Source organism: Mustela erminea, chromosome 6 (genome assembly GCF_009829155.1).
Source record: "Mustela erminea isolate mMusErm1 chromosome 6, mMusErm1.Pri, whole genome shotgun sequence".
Lineage (NCBI taxonomy): Eukaryota > Metazoa > Chordata > Mammalia > Carnivora > Mustelidae > Mustela > Mustela erminea.
This window is the reverse complement of record NC_045619.1, coordinates 90671957-90683748: the sequence shown is the minus strand read 5'-3', so window position 1 is coordinate 90683748 and position 11792 is coordinate 90671957. Positions and strand designations below refer to the sequence as shown.

General features: G+C 34.8%; 2 pseudogenes; one reads left to right on the top strand and one right to left on the bottom strand.

Moving 5' to 3' along the window:
- The first annotated feature begins 1582 nt into the window (after window positions 1-1582).
- LOC116593891 overlaps window positions 1583-11792 on the top strand; it is a 45484-nt pseudogene continuing 35274 nt past the window's right edge.
- On the bottom strand, window positions 5208-6145 carry LOC116593889 (annotated as a pseudogene).

The window sequence follows — 11792 nt, the reverse complement described above, 5'->3', positions numbered from 1 at the left end:
TGGGGACTATATAGAATCAATGATGGAGTACATGAGCTGCTACGGATATCTGAAGGGAGCCATACCAAGGAAGACATTGATGTGTGCTAAGTAAATGACACTGTTTAAAAAATGTTGTTTTTGAGTAGCATTGCGATTTTTCACTATTGCCTATATGAAAATATCTCAAGAAAACATTAAAGTGTGTTACTCATGGACATCTAATCATAGGGTTCCATCTGGCACTTTAATGATTAAAAGATAGAATTTTGCCCTAGATGTGTCTACAGTGGAGATCCTGGGAGGTAGACCTAAGAGAAAAGAAAGTTTCTAACTGTTGAATAAGAAGTTTAAAAGTTGCTACCATTGTTGAAGAGATATAACAATTTCTGTCCATGGTACTGAAAAATTAGGCATCCTGGAAAACCGAGTCATAGAAAATTATTCAAACAAGCTATCAAAGCAGAGCAATAATAATTTCAAGCAAGAGATATCAACAATTTAGATAGGAATAGGTTTTTTGAGATCTCCATCCTTTTGTTGATAAATTTAACAAAATTTTAATAAATGATGGCATTATGGTAAGCCCTTTGGTAGGCAATAATGAACAAAGTATCCCATTTTCTAGCAAAATGTTCATAGTCTGTGAAGATCTTGCATCAAGAAAGATGACATTTTAGTATATGGTAAAACGTCTAATCATATCGATAAGCATACTGTATCACAAAACCCATGTAATCCTATTTGACTATAAATTACAGCAACACAGATGGAGCAAAGAGAGCAATGCGAATTTGAGGACTTCAGCATTGGAGATCTACCATCAGACAGAGTGGTAGAGGGCATGATGAACACTAAAGAGATCCGATTATTTAAGTGTATAAAGACTTACTGTGACTCAAATTAGACTGATGCAGAATGACAGTATTATCTATCAGTGAGAGAATCAGTTGTTAATCCCATATTCTATGGTTACAGCTGCTATGGATAACTCAGTGCTCAATCCAAAAATGACAGAAACTCTTGCCAGTAAGAGATGATATTATCGTACAGGCATATGTTACATCTGAGATTACCAGTGGAAGAGTTTGGGATTCTAAGCTTCTTTAGTGAAAGCAATTTTCTGCATTTAAGTTTAGGGATTAAGCTTAATTCCAAAAGAGTAGTTGTCTTCTGAATTTTTAATTTCCTAAGATACGTTATTTTGGAGAGAAATCCCCATAAACCAAGCCTAGCATTTTCGACGAGCTTATTTAGTACTCTTGTGAATGAAAGTGATTTTGTGGGAAAAATAGAATCCTATTCTGACATTCTAAGATTTTTTGATATATGTTCATGTTGCAAGATTTCTCACCTCCCCCAATAATTGGTACAATGGCTACTTAGGGGGAACAGCTTTGATCTGAATCACTGTTCAGATGCATATTGGCCATATACACATTATTTGTTTCCTATTAATATCTGTCTTATTCTTTAAAAGGAGGAGAAAGCCTATTCACTTAAAGGGATTGTTAATATCTTGTGGGAGGGTAGGTAAAAGGTTGAACAGAGTTTAAAATATACAATGTTGCTCTTTCATCTGGTTATTGTGTCATGAGGCACCATGAGCAGCAAAGTCTCCAAGTGACACCCTGTACTGGTGGTGTGGAAAGTCCTGAATGGGAATCAGTGCCAGTGTCAGCAGTTTCTGGAGATGGTAGAGCTGAAGATCAGCTTGAAGAACTACAACCCACAGAAGGACAAATGCTTCTCAGGCACATTCAGGCTCAAGTAAACTCATCTCAATAAATCCTAGTGCTAATTAAAAAAAAAAAAAAGAAATATAATATCCATAAGAGGAACACTGGTATTGGTTTTATAACATAACTTTTTTTCTGTGCATAATAAATTGAATCAATAAAATCAGCTTCTCATGGAAAGCATAAAAGAGAAGTAATGACTCCTTTCAGTTTTCTCTTTCTATCCACATTACTCCCATTCACTTCGCTCACTTTAGACCTGTCATTTGCAATCATTATTCTCTTTGCCCAGGATATCCATTTAATTATATTTTTTACTTTTACTTGGAATTCTTATTGCATTATTGCAAATGTTGTGAGCCGTCCTATATTTTATATTCATATGGCCCTGGGTATATGTTTTTATAAAAGATTAATAATTCCATACCTAAATGTCTACCTTTTTATCTGTTGCTCAAAATCTTATAAGGTGGTGATGGTCTATTCTAATAATCCAAATGGCTAGTGCATGCCTGCAATGTAGTTGTTTTCAAAGTCTTTTCAGAAATAACATCTGAATGATTTTCCCTACAAGAATTAGGAGGAAATTATAAGAGACCCTTAATCTCAGGAAACAAACTGAGGTTTGCTGGGGAGTGGGGAGGGAGGCATAGGGTGGCTGGGTGGTGGACATTGGGGAGGGTATATGCTATGGTGAGTGCTGTAAATTGTGTTAGGCTGGTGATTCACAGACCTGTACCCCTGAAGCAAATAATGCTTATATGAATAAAAATGCAACAACAAAGGCAAAGAAGACACAGAATGTGGAGAGGAGAGCTGAGAAAAACTTGATCATTTGTTCCTATAAAGCATTAAAAAGTACAATGGGCAAGAAAAAGGAAGGAGGAAGATATTATATTTGTGAGTTTTCTATTCTGCTTATAGTAAGCTGTTAATATCCACATAATAGGTATTAAATATTGTTACTGGTTTTTCTTTTAGTTTACCTAGTTTGTGCATGAACTTAATTTATCAAATATATCCAGTGTTTCCTAATGTAAGTTGATAAATTCCTGAAAAAGTCTTAGAAATCTAGACTGTGGTCATTGATATAAATGCCTTCAAAATAGATCTGAGATAGTAATAGATATAGTGTGGTAGCAGGTTAAATGGAGTGTAAGAGGAATGAATGATCCACAATGCTGTTTGAGGGTAAAGGGAGCCTTGCTGGAGAGTCTTAGAGAGTATCATAATCCTATTCTCAAAAACCCTTCTTACTGGGGACCTGGGTGGCTCAGTCATTAAACATCTGCTTTCAGCTCAGGTCAAGATCACAGGGTTCTGGGACTGAGCCCCATATCAGGCTCCCTGCTTGGCAGGAAGCCTGTTTCTTCCTCTTCCACGCCTCCTGCTTGTGTTCCCTCTCTCACTGTGTCTGTCTCTGTCAAATAAATAAATAAATAAATATATGTATACATATATGTGTGTATATATATATACATATATATATATTTTTTTTTTTTTAAAAAGCAACATTCTTACTGAGGAAATAGTGTGACTTTTTTTTAATAAAGATTTTATTTATTTATTTGACAGACAGAGATCATAGAGAAGCAGGCAGAGAGAGAGGAGGAAGCAGGCTCCCTGCTGAGCAGAGAACCCGATGTGGGGCTCGATCCCAGGACCCTGGGATCATGACCTGAGCCAAAGGCAGAAGCTTTAACCCACTGAGCCACCCAGGTGCCCCATGTGACTTTTTTTTCAAACATATGTGGTAATGAATGAGAAATAAAATATATGCGAAAATTGAGGTAACAGCCAAAGCAGACAAGGTTTGTCTTATGCATGTGACTTTAGGGTTAAAAAGAATCAACGTTAAGCAATTATTAAGAAACTGACACTAATTGTGCTAAGGCAGGAAAACTGATATTTTTCTTTGACGATGATAACATTACCTGGCCAATAGGCTTCTCATGTTTAAGTTGCTATATTGATCAAATTAAATTTTAATTTCATGTTGTTTTTCTCCCCACTTGAATCTAAGTTAGAACAAGAATCCTCCTTCTTCATCACTGTATCCCCAAAGCCTGCCATAAGTAAGAAAAGCATGAATGAGCTCATTGAACATTACAAAGTCTTTTTAATGTAACAATCCTAATATTGAACAGGAGCTTTTTTTTTTTAAGATTTTATTTATTTAGTAGAGATCACAAGTAGGTAGAGGCAGGCAGAGAGAGAGGGAGAAGCAGGCTCCCTCTGAGCAGAGAGCAGGATGCATGGTTCTGACCCCAGGACCCTGGGATCATGACCTGAGCCAAAGGTAGAGGCTTTAACCCACTGAACCACTCCGGTGCCCCATGAACATGAGCTTTTATTCTTAAACTATTACAAATGAACGTCAGGGTAAAGATGAAAGTAACCCAATTAGTCTGGGTTTTGAGATGAAAGGAAAGTGATTGAAATGCCAGTTCTGAAAGCTGCAGTCTCTGTACATTGAACTTTCAACCTCAGTTTCATCATGTTCATTCACCTATAAACTGGAAGTAATAATGTTCACTTTCTAAGAAGTTTTGTAAAATAAATTCTGCATGTGATTTGCTTAATACAGAGTAGAGTGTGTAGAATATTATCAGTAGATATTTTTTCTCTTCTGTACCTCCCAAAATCCTAAAGTCAGTTATAGATGCCACAAATAAAGCTCGGTTCTCCAAAAAGGTGAACTTCCAGTGGTTTATCATAGTTTCATCCATTTTATACATCCGGTGTATTTTTACATTGTCTGCTCTTTGCCTATTTTTTAATTTTTGGAGGCATTTGATCTGCCTAAGGAAAAATACCTCTGACTAAGAAAGATTAGTAATTAATAGCACCCCAAAAAGTTGTTGGCAGGATTAAGTGAGTCAATAAAAAGAAAACAATAGCTCTAGAAGGTAGGAACTGCTGAAAATTTTTATGTTATCTTGTACCCTCTTCTAGCTCCTTTCTCTTCCTCCTTATTAGCATCATAATTATTATAAACAGTATAAATATTTTTAGTATGTATGAGTCTCTAATGTTTTAATATTTTGAAGTACATATTTGTATTTTATTCCCAGTCCTCTGGTGACTGTGTTTACTTGATTTCATGGAAATGACAAAGAGAATCAGAGTTTTCTAATAACAATCATTTCTATTACTAGAAGAAAGAAAGAATGAAAAGTTCAGAAATCCACATCTATCCTGACACTCTTTCCATCAAAGTAAATGCCCAGTGTCTTCAAAGGCAAACCACTACCATTCAAAATCACAATCATTAACCCAGATGTTTTAATGCATTGAACCCAGAATTTACAGAAAATTCTGAAACAATATTCAGTTCCTCAAATGTATTGAGGTCAAGGATTGGGAAAGTTTAATATGGGAGTGGAAAAACGGGGAAAATACATAACTCTAGTAAAGAAAAGGAAGTTTTGAGAAAGTGTGAATTATAGTATTTACAAGAACATCATCCTTTTAATACTCCTTATACTTTCATTTACTGGAGAAAAACATAACCTTTTGGATAGTGTCTTTAAAGGCTTGCTTTACTTGCTGGTTCCTGAGGGTATATATAAGTGGATTCATCATAAGAGCGACAGAAGTATTCAGAATAGCCACTCCTTTGATCAATGATGTCTTTTCTTTTGCAGAAGGGTTGGCATACATGAATATGCAGCTTCCATAAGAGATGGAAATGACAATCATGTGTGAGGAACATGTAGAAAATGCCTTTTTTCTCTGACTGGCAGAGGGCAGTTTCAGAATTGTTCTAATGATGAACATGTAGGACCAAATTATTAAAGCCAAAGTGAATAGCAGAATCACTATGGCAGAGTAAAAACCGATCACTTCTAAGAGCCATGTGTCTGAGCAAGATAATTGCAAGAGGGGAAAATAATCACAAGCACAGTGATCAGTGGCATTGGAGCCACAGTAATCTAACTGGAGAAAAAGAATAGTGGGAAGATATTTAAGAATGCTGCCAGTCAAGCACAAAAGACAAGTAAAATGCAGACTCTTTTGTTCATGATGGTGATATAATGCAAGGGTTTACAGATGGCAACATAGCGGTCATAGAACATGGCAGTTAGAAGGTAAAACTCAGTTATTCCCATGAAGATGAAGAAAACCAACTGAGCTGTACAATTATTGTATGAGATCGTCTTGTCTCTGGTGATAATTGTGCCCAGAAATCTAGGAATACAGACAGTTGTAAAGGATATTTCTAATACAGAGAAGTTCCTGAGGAAGAAATGCATGGGGGTCTAAAGATGGGAGTCAACCAAGGTGAGAATGATGATGGTCAAATTACTAGTGACAGTTAATATATATATATTTGATAATTAAGAAGAGAAAAACATAGTGTCCAGCTATGGGTCATCTGATAGCCCTAGAAGAATGAATTCTGTGGGTACGGTGCGGTTTTTCATTGCTGATCCTTTCTTCCCCCCTGTAAAGCGGAAACTGTATGTTCCCCTATAGAACATAAAAAGTTAAAACATGATTGAAGTTAGAGTACAGAATTTTAAAAATATCCACAGTGATGAATAATCTATGAAACCCAAAACAAATGTTTTCCTTCAGCAACTCTCCAATTTCTACTGGGCCTCACATTCAGGTAATACATATTATTTGAAGTTAAATACTGATTTCTTTTTGTTGAAAATGCACTGTCATGGGCCATGGATAAAAAAATCTTATGCTAACATTTAAGCAGAAGCTACTTATTTTGATGTTTTTAAAAATAATATTCTAATTATTCTTGAAAATATTTAGCTTCTTTTATTAAAAAAACATGAAAATATTCTAATTGATATTTTTTTTTCCTCAATATTATAAAAACTAGTCTGGATTATAGATAATCTAAATACAGGGTTTCAAATCTCACAGGGGTTATTTGGGCCCACCTCCACATTTCATATTTGGAGACCTACATAGTTCAGAAAACTTCCACAAGTTTACACAATTAGTCACCACAGTATTCATCTCACTGTACAACATGCATGTTTATCCATGGGAATGTTGGTATTCCCTCATAAATTACTTTCTTAAGAGTTTGGTTGATGCTATCACACTCTTACCTTTTTTTTTTTTTTTTTGCTTTATTGATAAAAAGATCTAATGGACAAGAAGATAACCTTCTATTAGTAAATTAAATAATTGCCTAGAGTAGTTGAAATCATTCAATGCATAATCCTTTTCCTTTTTATTTCTTTTTTTTTAATTATAGAATACTGCTATGGAAAATGAACACATGGATGGTCAAAATAACATCAAATAGGAAGCAGATATTCTTTCCAATTTTAAAAATAATCCTGTGTATGTGACAGAGTACATTTTTAAATTAGGTAAAAATGAACAATCTGAGATTTATTTCTTTGTTCCTGCTTTAGGATTTTATTAATAGTCTCTTGATAGTAGGCAATTATTTAATTTTTAATATTTAAATGGTTGTAAATCCAGAAACATATATGCAAATGTGATATTTAAAACATTTAAGTAAAATGAAGATTCCTTATATTATATTGAAGAATAAAAAATTTACTTACTTCTAGATTCTTCTTGATGACCTAGTCTCAAATTTTAACAACTGATTTGCTTAAACATTTAAACAATTTCAGAGTGGGTAAATTGAGTTAACAAAATATTTGGTTTCTACTGTGCTCTTAAAACAAGTGTGTTGATTTAACTTTTTCATGGTTCTTAGGGATTATAATTCTCTTTGACTCGCAATTTCCTTCATTCCTGATATAAAATGCTGACAATATTTTATTATAATTCAACTCATTCTTGCTTTTCATCTCTCTCTCAAACTCTACATACAATTCAGTTACACCTAGGTTGACTAGTACTTTCCCATTTGCCTCTATTCATATAATACAAAGCACTATTTATTCAATCATTTTTCTTTCTATTCATGCAAATATTTAAAATCAATATTTTGTAATTCTATGATTATACATCTATGAAACCTAAGTAATATTTTCCTTAAGTTCATGGAGTGTTATATTTTCCTGCAGATAGGAAATTTTGGAACAGAGGAAATTTGAAAACAGGAAATTTGGTTTTGAGAAACCAAAAATATGGAATGTTCTTTATGTCTGCCATAGAAATGGAACTGGACTTATTTTATCTGTGTATTTTTGTTTGTCCAGGGTAATTCATTAAGTAAACAGAGTACCAAGGAGAAGAATCCTTAAAGACAGAGGTGAATCATTTTTATAAATATTGATTAAGTACAAACAGCAAAATGACTCAGGTAAATAGGTAAATATAGAAACGATGAGATCTTAAGTATGTGAAAGCTAGATTTAGAATTTCACACTTCTATTGCTTCTCGGCCTTTTGGCTAAGATCAAGTGTAAAATTTCACTCTTCTGTGATTGCATAAGGAACACACATTTTTCTTCCAGAAACTGGACTTGACTTCAGTAGAATTAGTGTGCTGATATCTTTTGAATTTTGGGTATCCAGAGAAGAATTCTTTATCAGGATGAAATGGTGGAAAACACTGCTGTGGATTTCTAGTATGACTGATTGTCTTCTGAAATGGACAGCCTCTTAAAGACCGATGAGAAGGTTTATACTTACATTGACCCTTTGAATTTAGGGAAGCCATTCCCCAGTCTTTTGTGGCTTTTATTGCCTTTTGATGACTTTCTTCACTGTGTTATTTACTTCCATTAAGCAGCTATTTATATTTGTGTGTATGACATCTTCTCCTTGAGAATGTTTGTGAATCAATAAAATAAATATCTGGAAAGCTGGCATTGGATATTTTGTCTTGTTTATTTCCAGAATTCCTTCAATGAAAGATGTCATTTTTATTACTAGAAGGGTAATATAATATAGAAATAAGAGCATCTCAATGGCTCAGTGGCTTGGGCATCTGCCTTCGGCTTAGGTCATTGTCTCAGGGTCCTTGGATTGAGCCCCACATCAGGCTCTCTGCTCAGCAGGGAGACTGTTCCCCCTCTGTCTCTGCCTGCCTCTCTGCCTACTTGTGATCTCTCTCTCTCTGTGTCAAGTAAATAAATAAAATAAGAAGAAATACATATGAATACCATATGTACACATATGTGTAATATAAATTTATATTTAACAATTTATCTTTATTTTCTTTGCAGTTATAAATGTGGGCATAAAACATGTGTGCATTTAATACCAGTAGTGCAGACTATTACTATTTGTGGGAGGCAGGATGCACATTATTTACAAGATTGAAAGATGAGAGTATTTGAAAGTGGGACAAAAGAAAGAAGTGAGAAAGGATGAACAAAATATGTAGATGCTGAGATGTGTTGAATTTATAACTGCTACACATTAAAATAAGCATTGAAAATATTATTCAAGATATTTCGGTGAAGATGGTGAAACTGATTCTCTACCTGTGAAAATTCTATTCCTTTGCCTTTAGTTTTGTATTCAAATAGCAATTATTTTTATATTTTACTCAGAGCTTTTATTGATTACCAGACACTGACCATAAAATTATCTCATTTTTTCAAACAAGCAGACAATACAAAACTATCTGAGGTCAGTGCTATTATTATTCAGGAAAAGAAAGATTCTGAGGCAGAAAGAATTTAAAGTGTCTGGTGTTCACCATTTTTGTGTTTGTGAGCAACACAATCTTTAGTGTCTCACAGGGAAAGGGAATGAATTTCTATCTCACAAAGCACTGTACTTCATGAAATATCCTATTAGACATGTTTCTTCTCCATATCTTTTCTCAAACTCATAGATACTGGATTGCCTCTCTCTTTCTTCCTTGATCAATCACCCTCTCACTCTCTAACTTTCTACCCTTACTGCTTTATTCCTAGTTACTAATAGCTGTCTAGCTTTTCTCTAGGCCTTGGAATAATTCACTTTTAATGAAGACTGATTACACCTGTTACCCTCCTATCCACAAGCTAGTAGGCATCTGCTTTTTAGTAATGTGTCAATTACCTCCATGTATTCTGAGGTTGATGAGTGACTATGTTTTAGGTCAATGAAACATCATTCAAGCCACAGGTTTCACTCTCCTCAGAGAGTGGAGGATGGATTTTAATTACAAATAATGGTTTGCTCTAACATGTTCTAAATCAAGTATGAAATTTATTAAATCAAATGGTTAAGGGATCCAAATCTTTTAAGACTTTCTCTAAAACCTGAACTGGAATCCTATTACTTATTACTCCCAGTATATATTAATAATCATTTTCAGTGATATATTATCATGCTCTTGTGCAGGTAAGCCCCTCCACTAGATGTCTGGTTGGCCTCATGCTTACTAACTACCATCATTTAATTGAGCTATTATTCTATAAGTTGAATTTTTAGTCTCAAAGTCTATTGATTGACAGATGATGTCGGACCTGATAAGTTACTAGTTGTAACCCATATAGTTAAGAGAATCCTTTTTGTGTGTGAAAAAATAATAATGGTTTGCATCATGGAAGTTCCTACCATTAGAAATCTCCAATGCAAACCTTAACAAGAACTGTTCTCAATAACTTCATGAGAGATCAATAGACATCAAATAAACTGATTTTTGCATAGTTGTCAAAAGACCCAATGTAGGGCAGGGAGTCAAGATGGCAGAGAAGTAGTAGCAGGCTGAGACTACTTCAGGTAGCAAAAGATCAGCTAGATAGCTTATCTAAAGATTGCAAACACCTACAAATAGAGCAGCAGATCAAAGAGAAGAACAGCAATTCTAGAAAAAGAAAATCAACCACTTTCTGAAAATTTATCTAATATATATATATATATATATATATATATATACTTTTTCTTTATTTTCTTTTTTTAATTGTTTCTTTTATTTTTCTTTCTGAACCTCTTTTTTTTTTTAAGATTTTATTTATTTATTTGACAGATAGAGATCACAGGAGGCAGAGAGGTAGAGATAGAGGAAGGAAGTAGGCTCCCTAATGAACAGAGAGCCCGATGAGGGGCTTGACCCCAGGACCCTGGAATCATGACCTGAGCTGAAGGCAGAGGCTTTAACTCACTGAGCCACTCAGGCTTTTTATCATCTTTCTCCCTCCTCACAATTTGGGATCTCTTCTGATTTGGCGAAAGCATATTTTCCTGAGGTTGTTTCCACCCTTTTAGTATTTCACTTGCTCCTTCATATACCCTTATCTGGACAAAATGACAAGGCAGAAAAATGCACCACAAAAAAAAAAAAAAAAAAAAAAAAAGGAAGAAGAACAAGAGGCAGTACCAAAGGTTAGGGACCTAATCAATACAGACATTGGTAATATGTCAGATCTAGAGTTCAGAATGATGATTCTCAAGGTTCTAGCTGGGCTCAAAAAAGGCATGGAAGATATCAGAAAAACCCTCTCAGGAGATAATAAAAGCCCTTTCTGGAGAAATAAAAGAACTAAAATCTACCAAGTTGAAAAAGAAAGCTATTAATGAGGTGCAATAAAAAATGGAGGCTCTCACTGCTAGGATAAATGAGGCAGAAGAAAGAATTAGTGATATAGAAGACCAAATGACAGAGAATAAAGAAGCTGAGCAAAAGAGGGACAAACAGCTACTGAACCATGAGGGGAGAATTCGAGAGATAAGTGACACCATAAGACGACACAACATTAGAATAATTGGGATTCCAGAAGAAATAGAAAGAAGGAGGGGAGCAGAAGGTATACTGGAGAGAATTATTGGAGAGAATTTCCCCAATAAGGCAAAGGGAACAAACATCAAAATCCAGGAGGTGCACAGAACCTCCCTCAAAATCAAAAAGAATGGGTCCACAGCCCGTCACCTAACTGTAAACTTTACAAGTCTTAGTGACAAAGAAAAAATCCTGAAAGCAGCCTGGGAAAAGAAGGCTGTAACATACAATGGTAAAATATTAGATTGGCAGCAGATTTATCCACAGAGACCTGGCAGGCCAGAAAGAGCTGGCATGATATATTCAGAGCACTAAATGAGAAAAACATGCAGCCAAGAATACTATATCCAGTTAGGCTATCATTGAAAATAGAAGGAAAGATTCAAAGCTTTCAGGACAAACAAAAACTGAAAGAATTTGCAAACACTGAACCAGCTCTACAGGAAATATTGAAAGGGGTC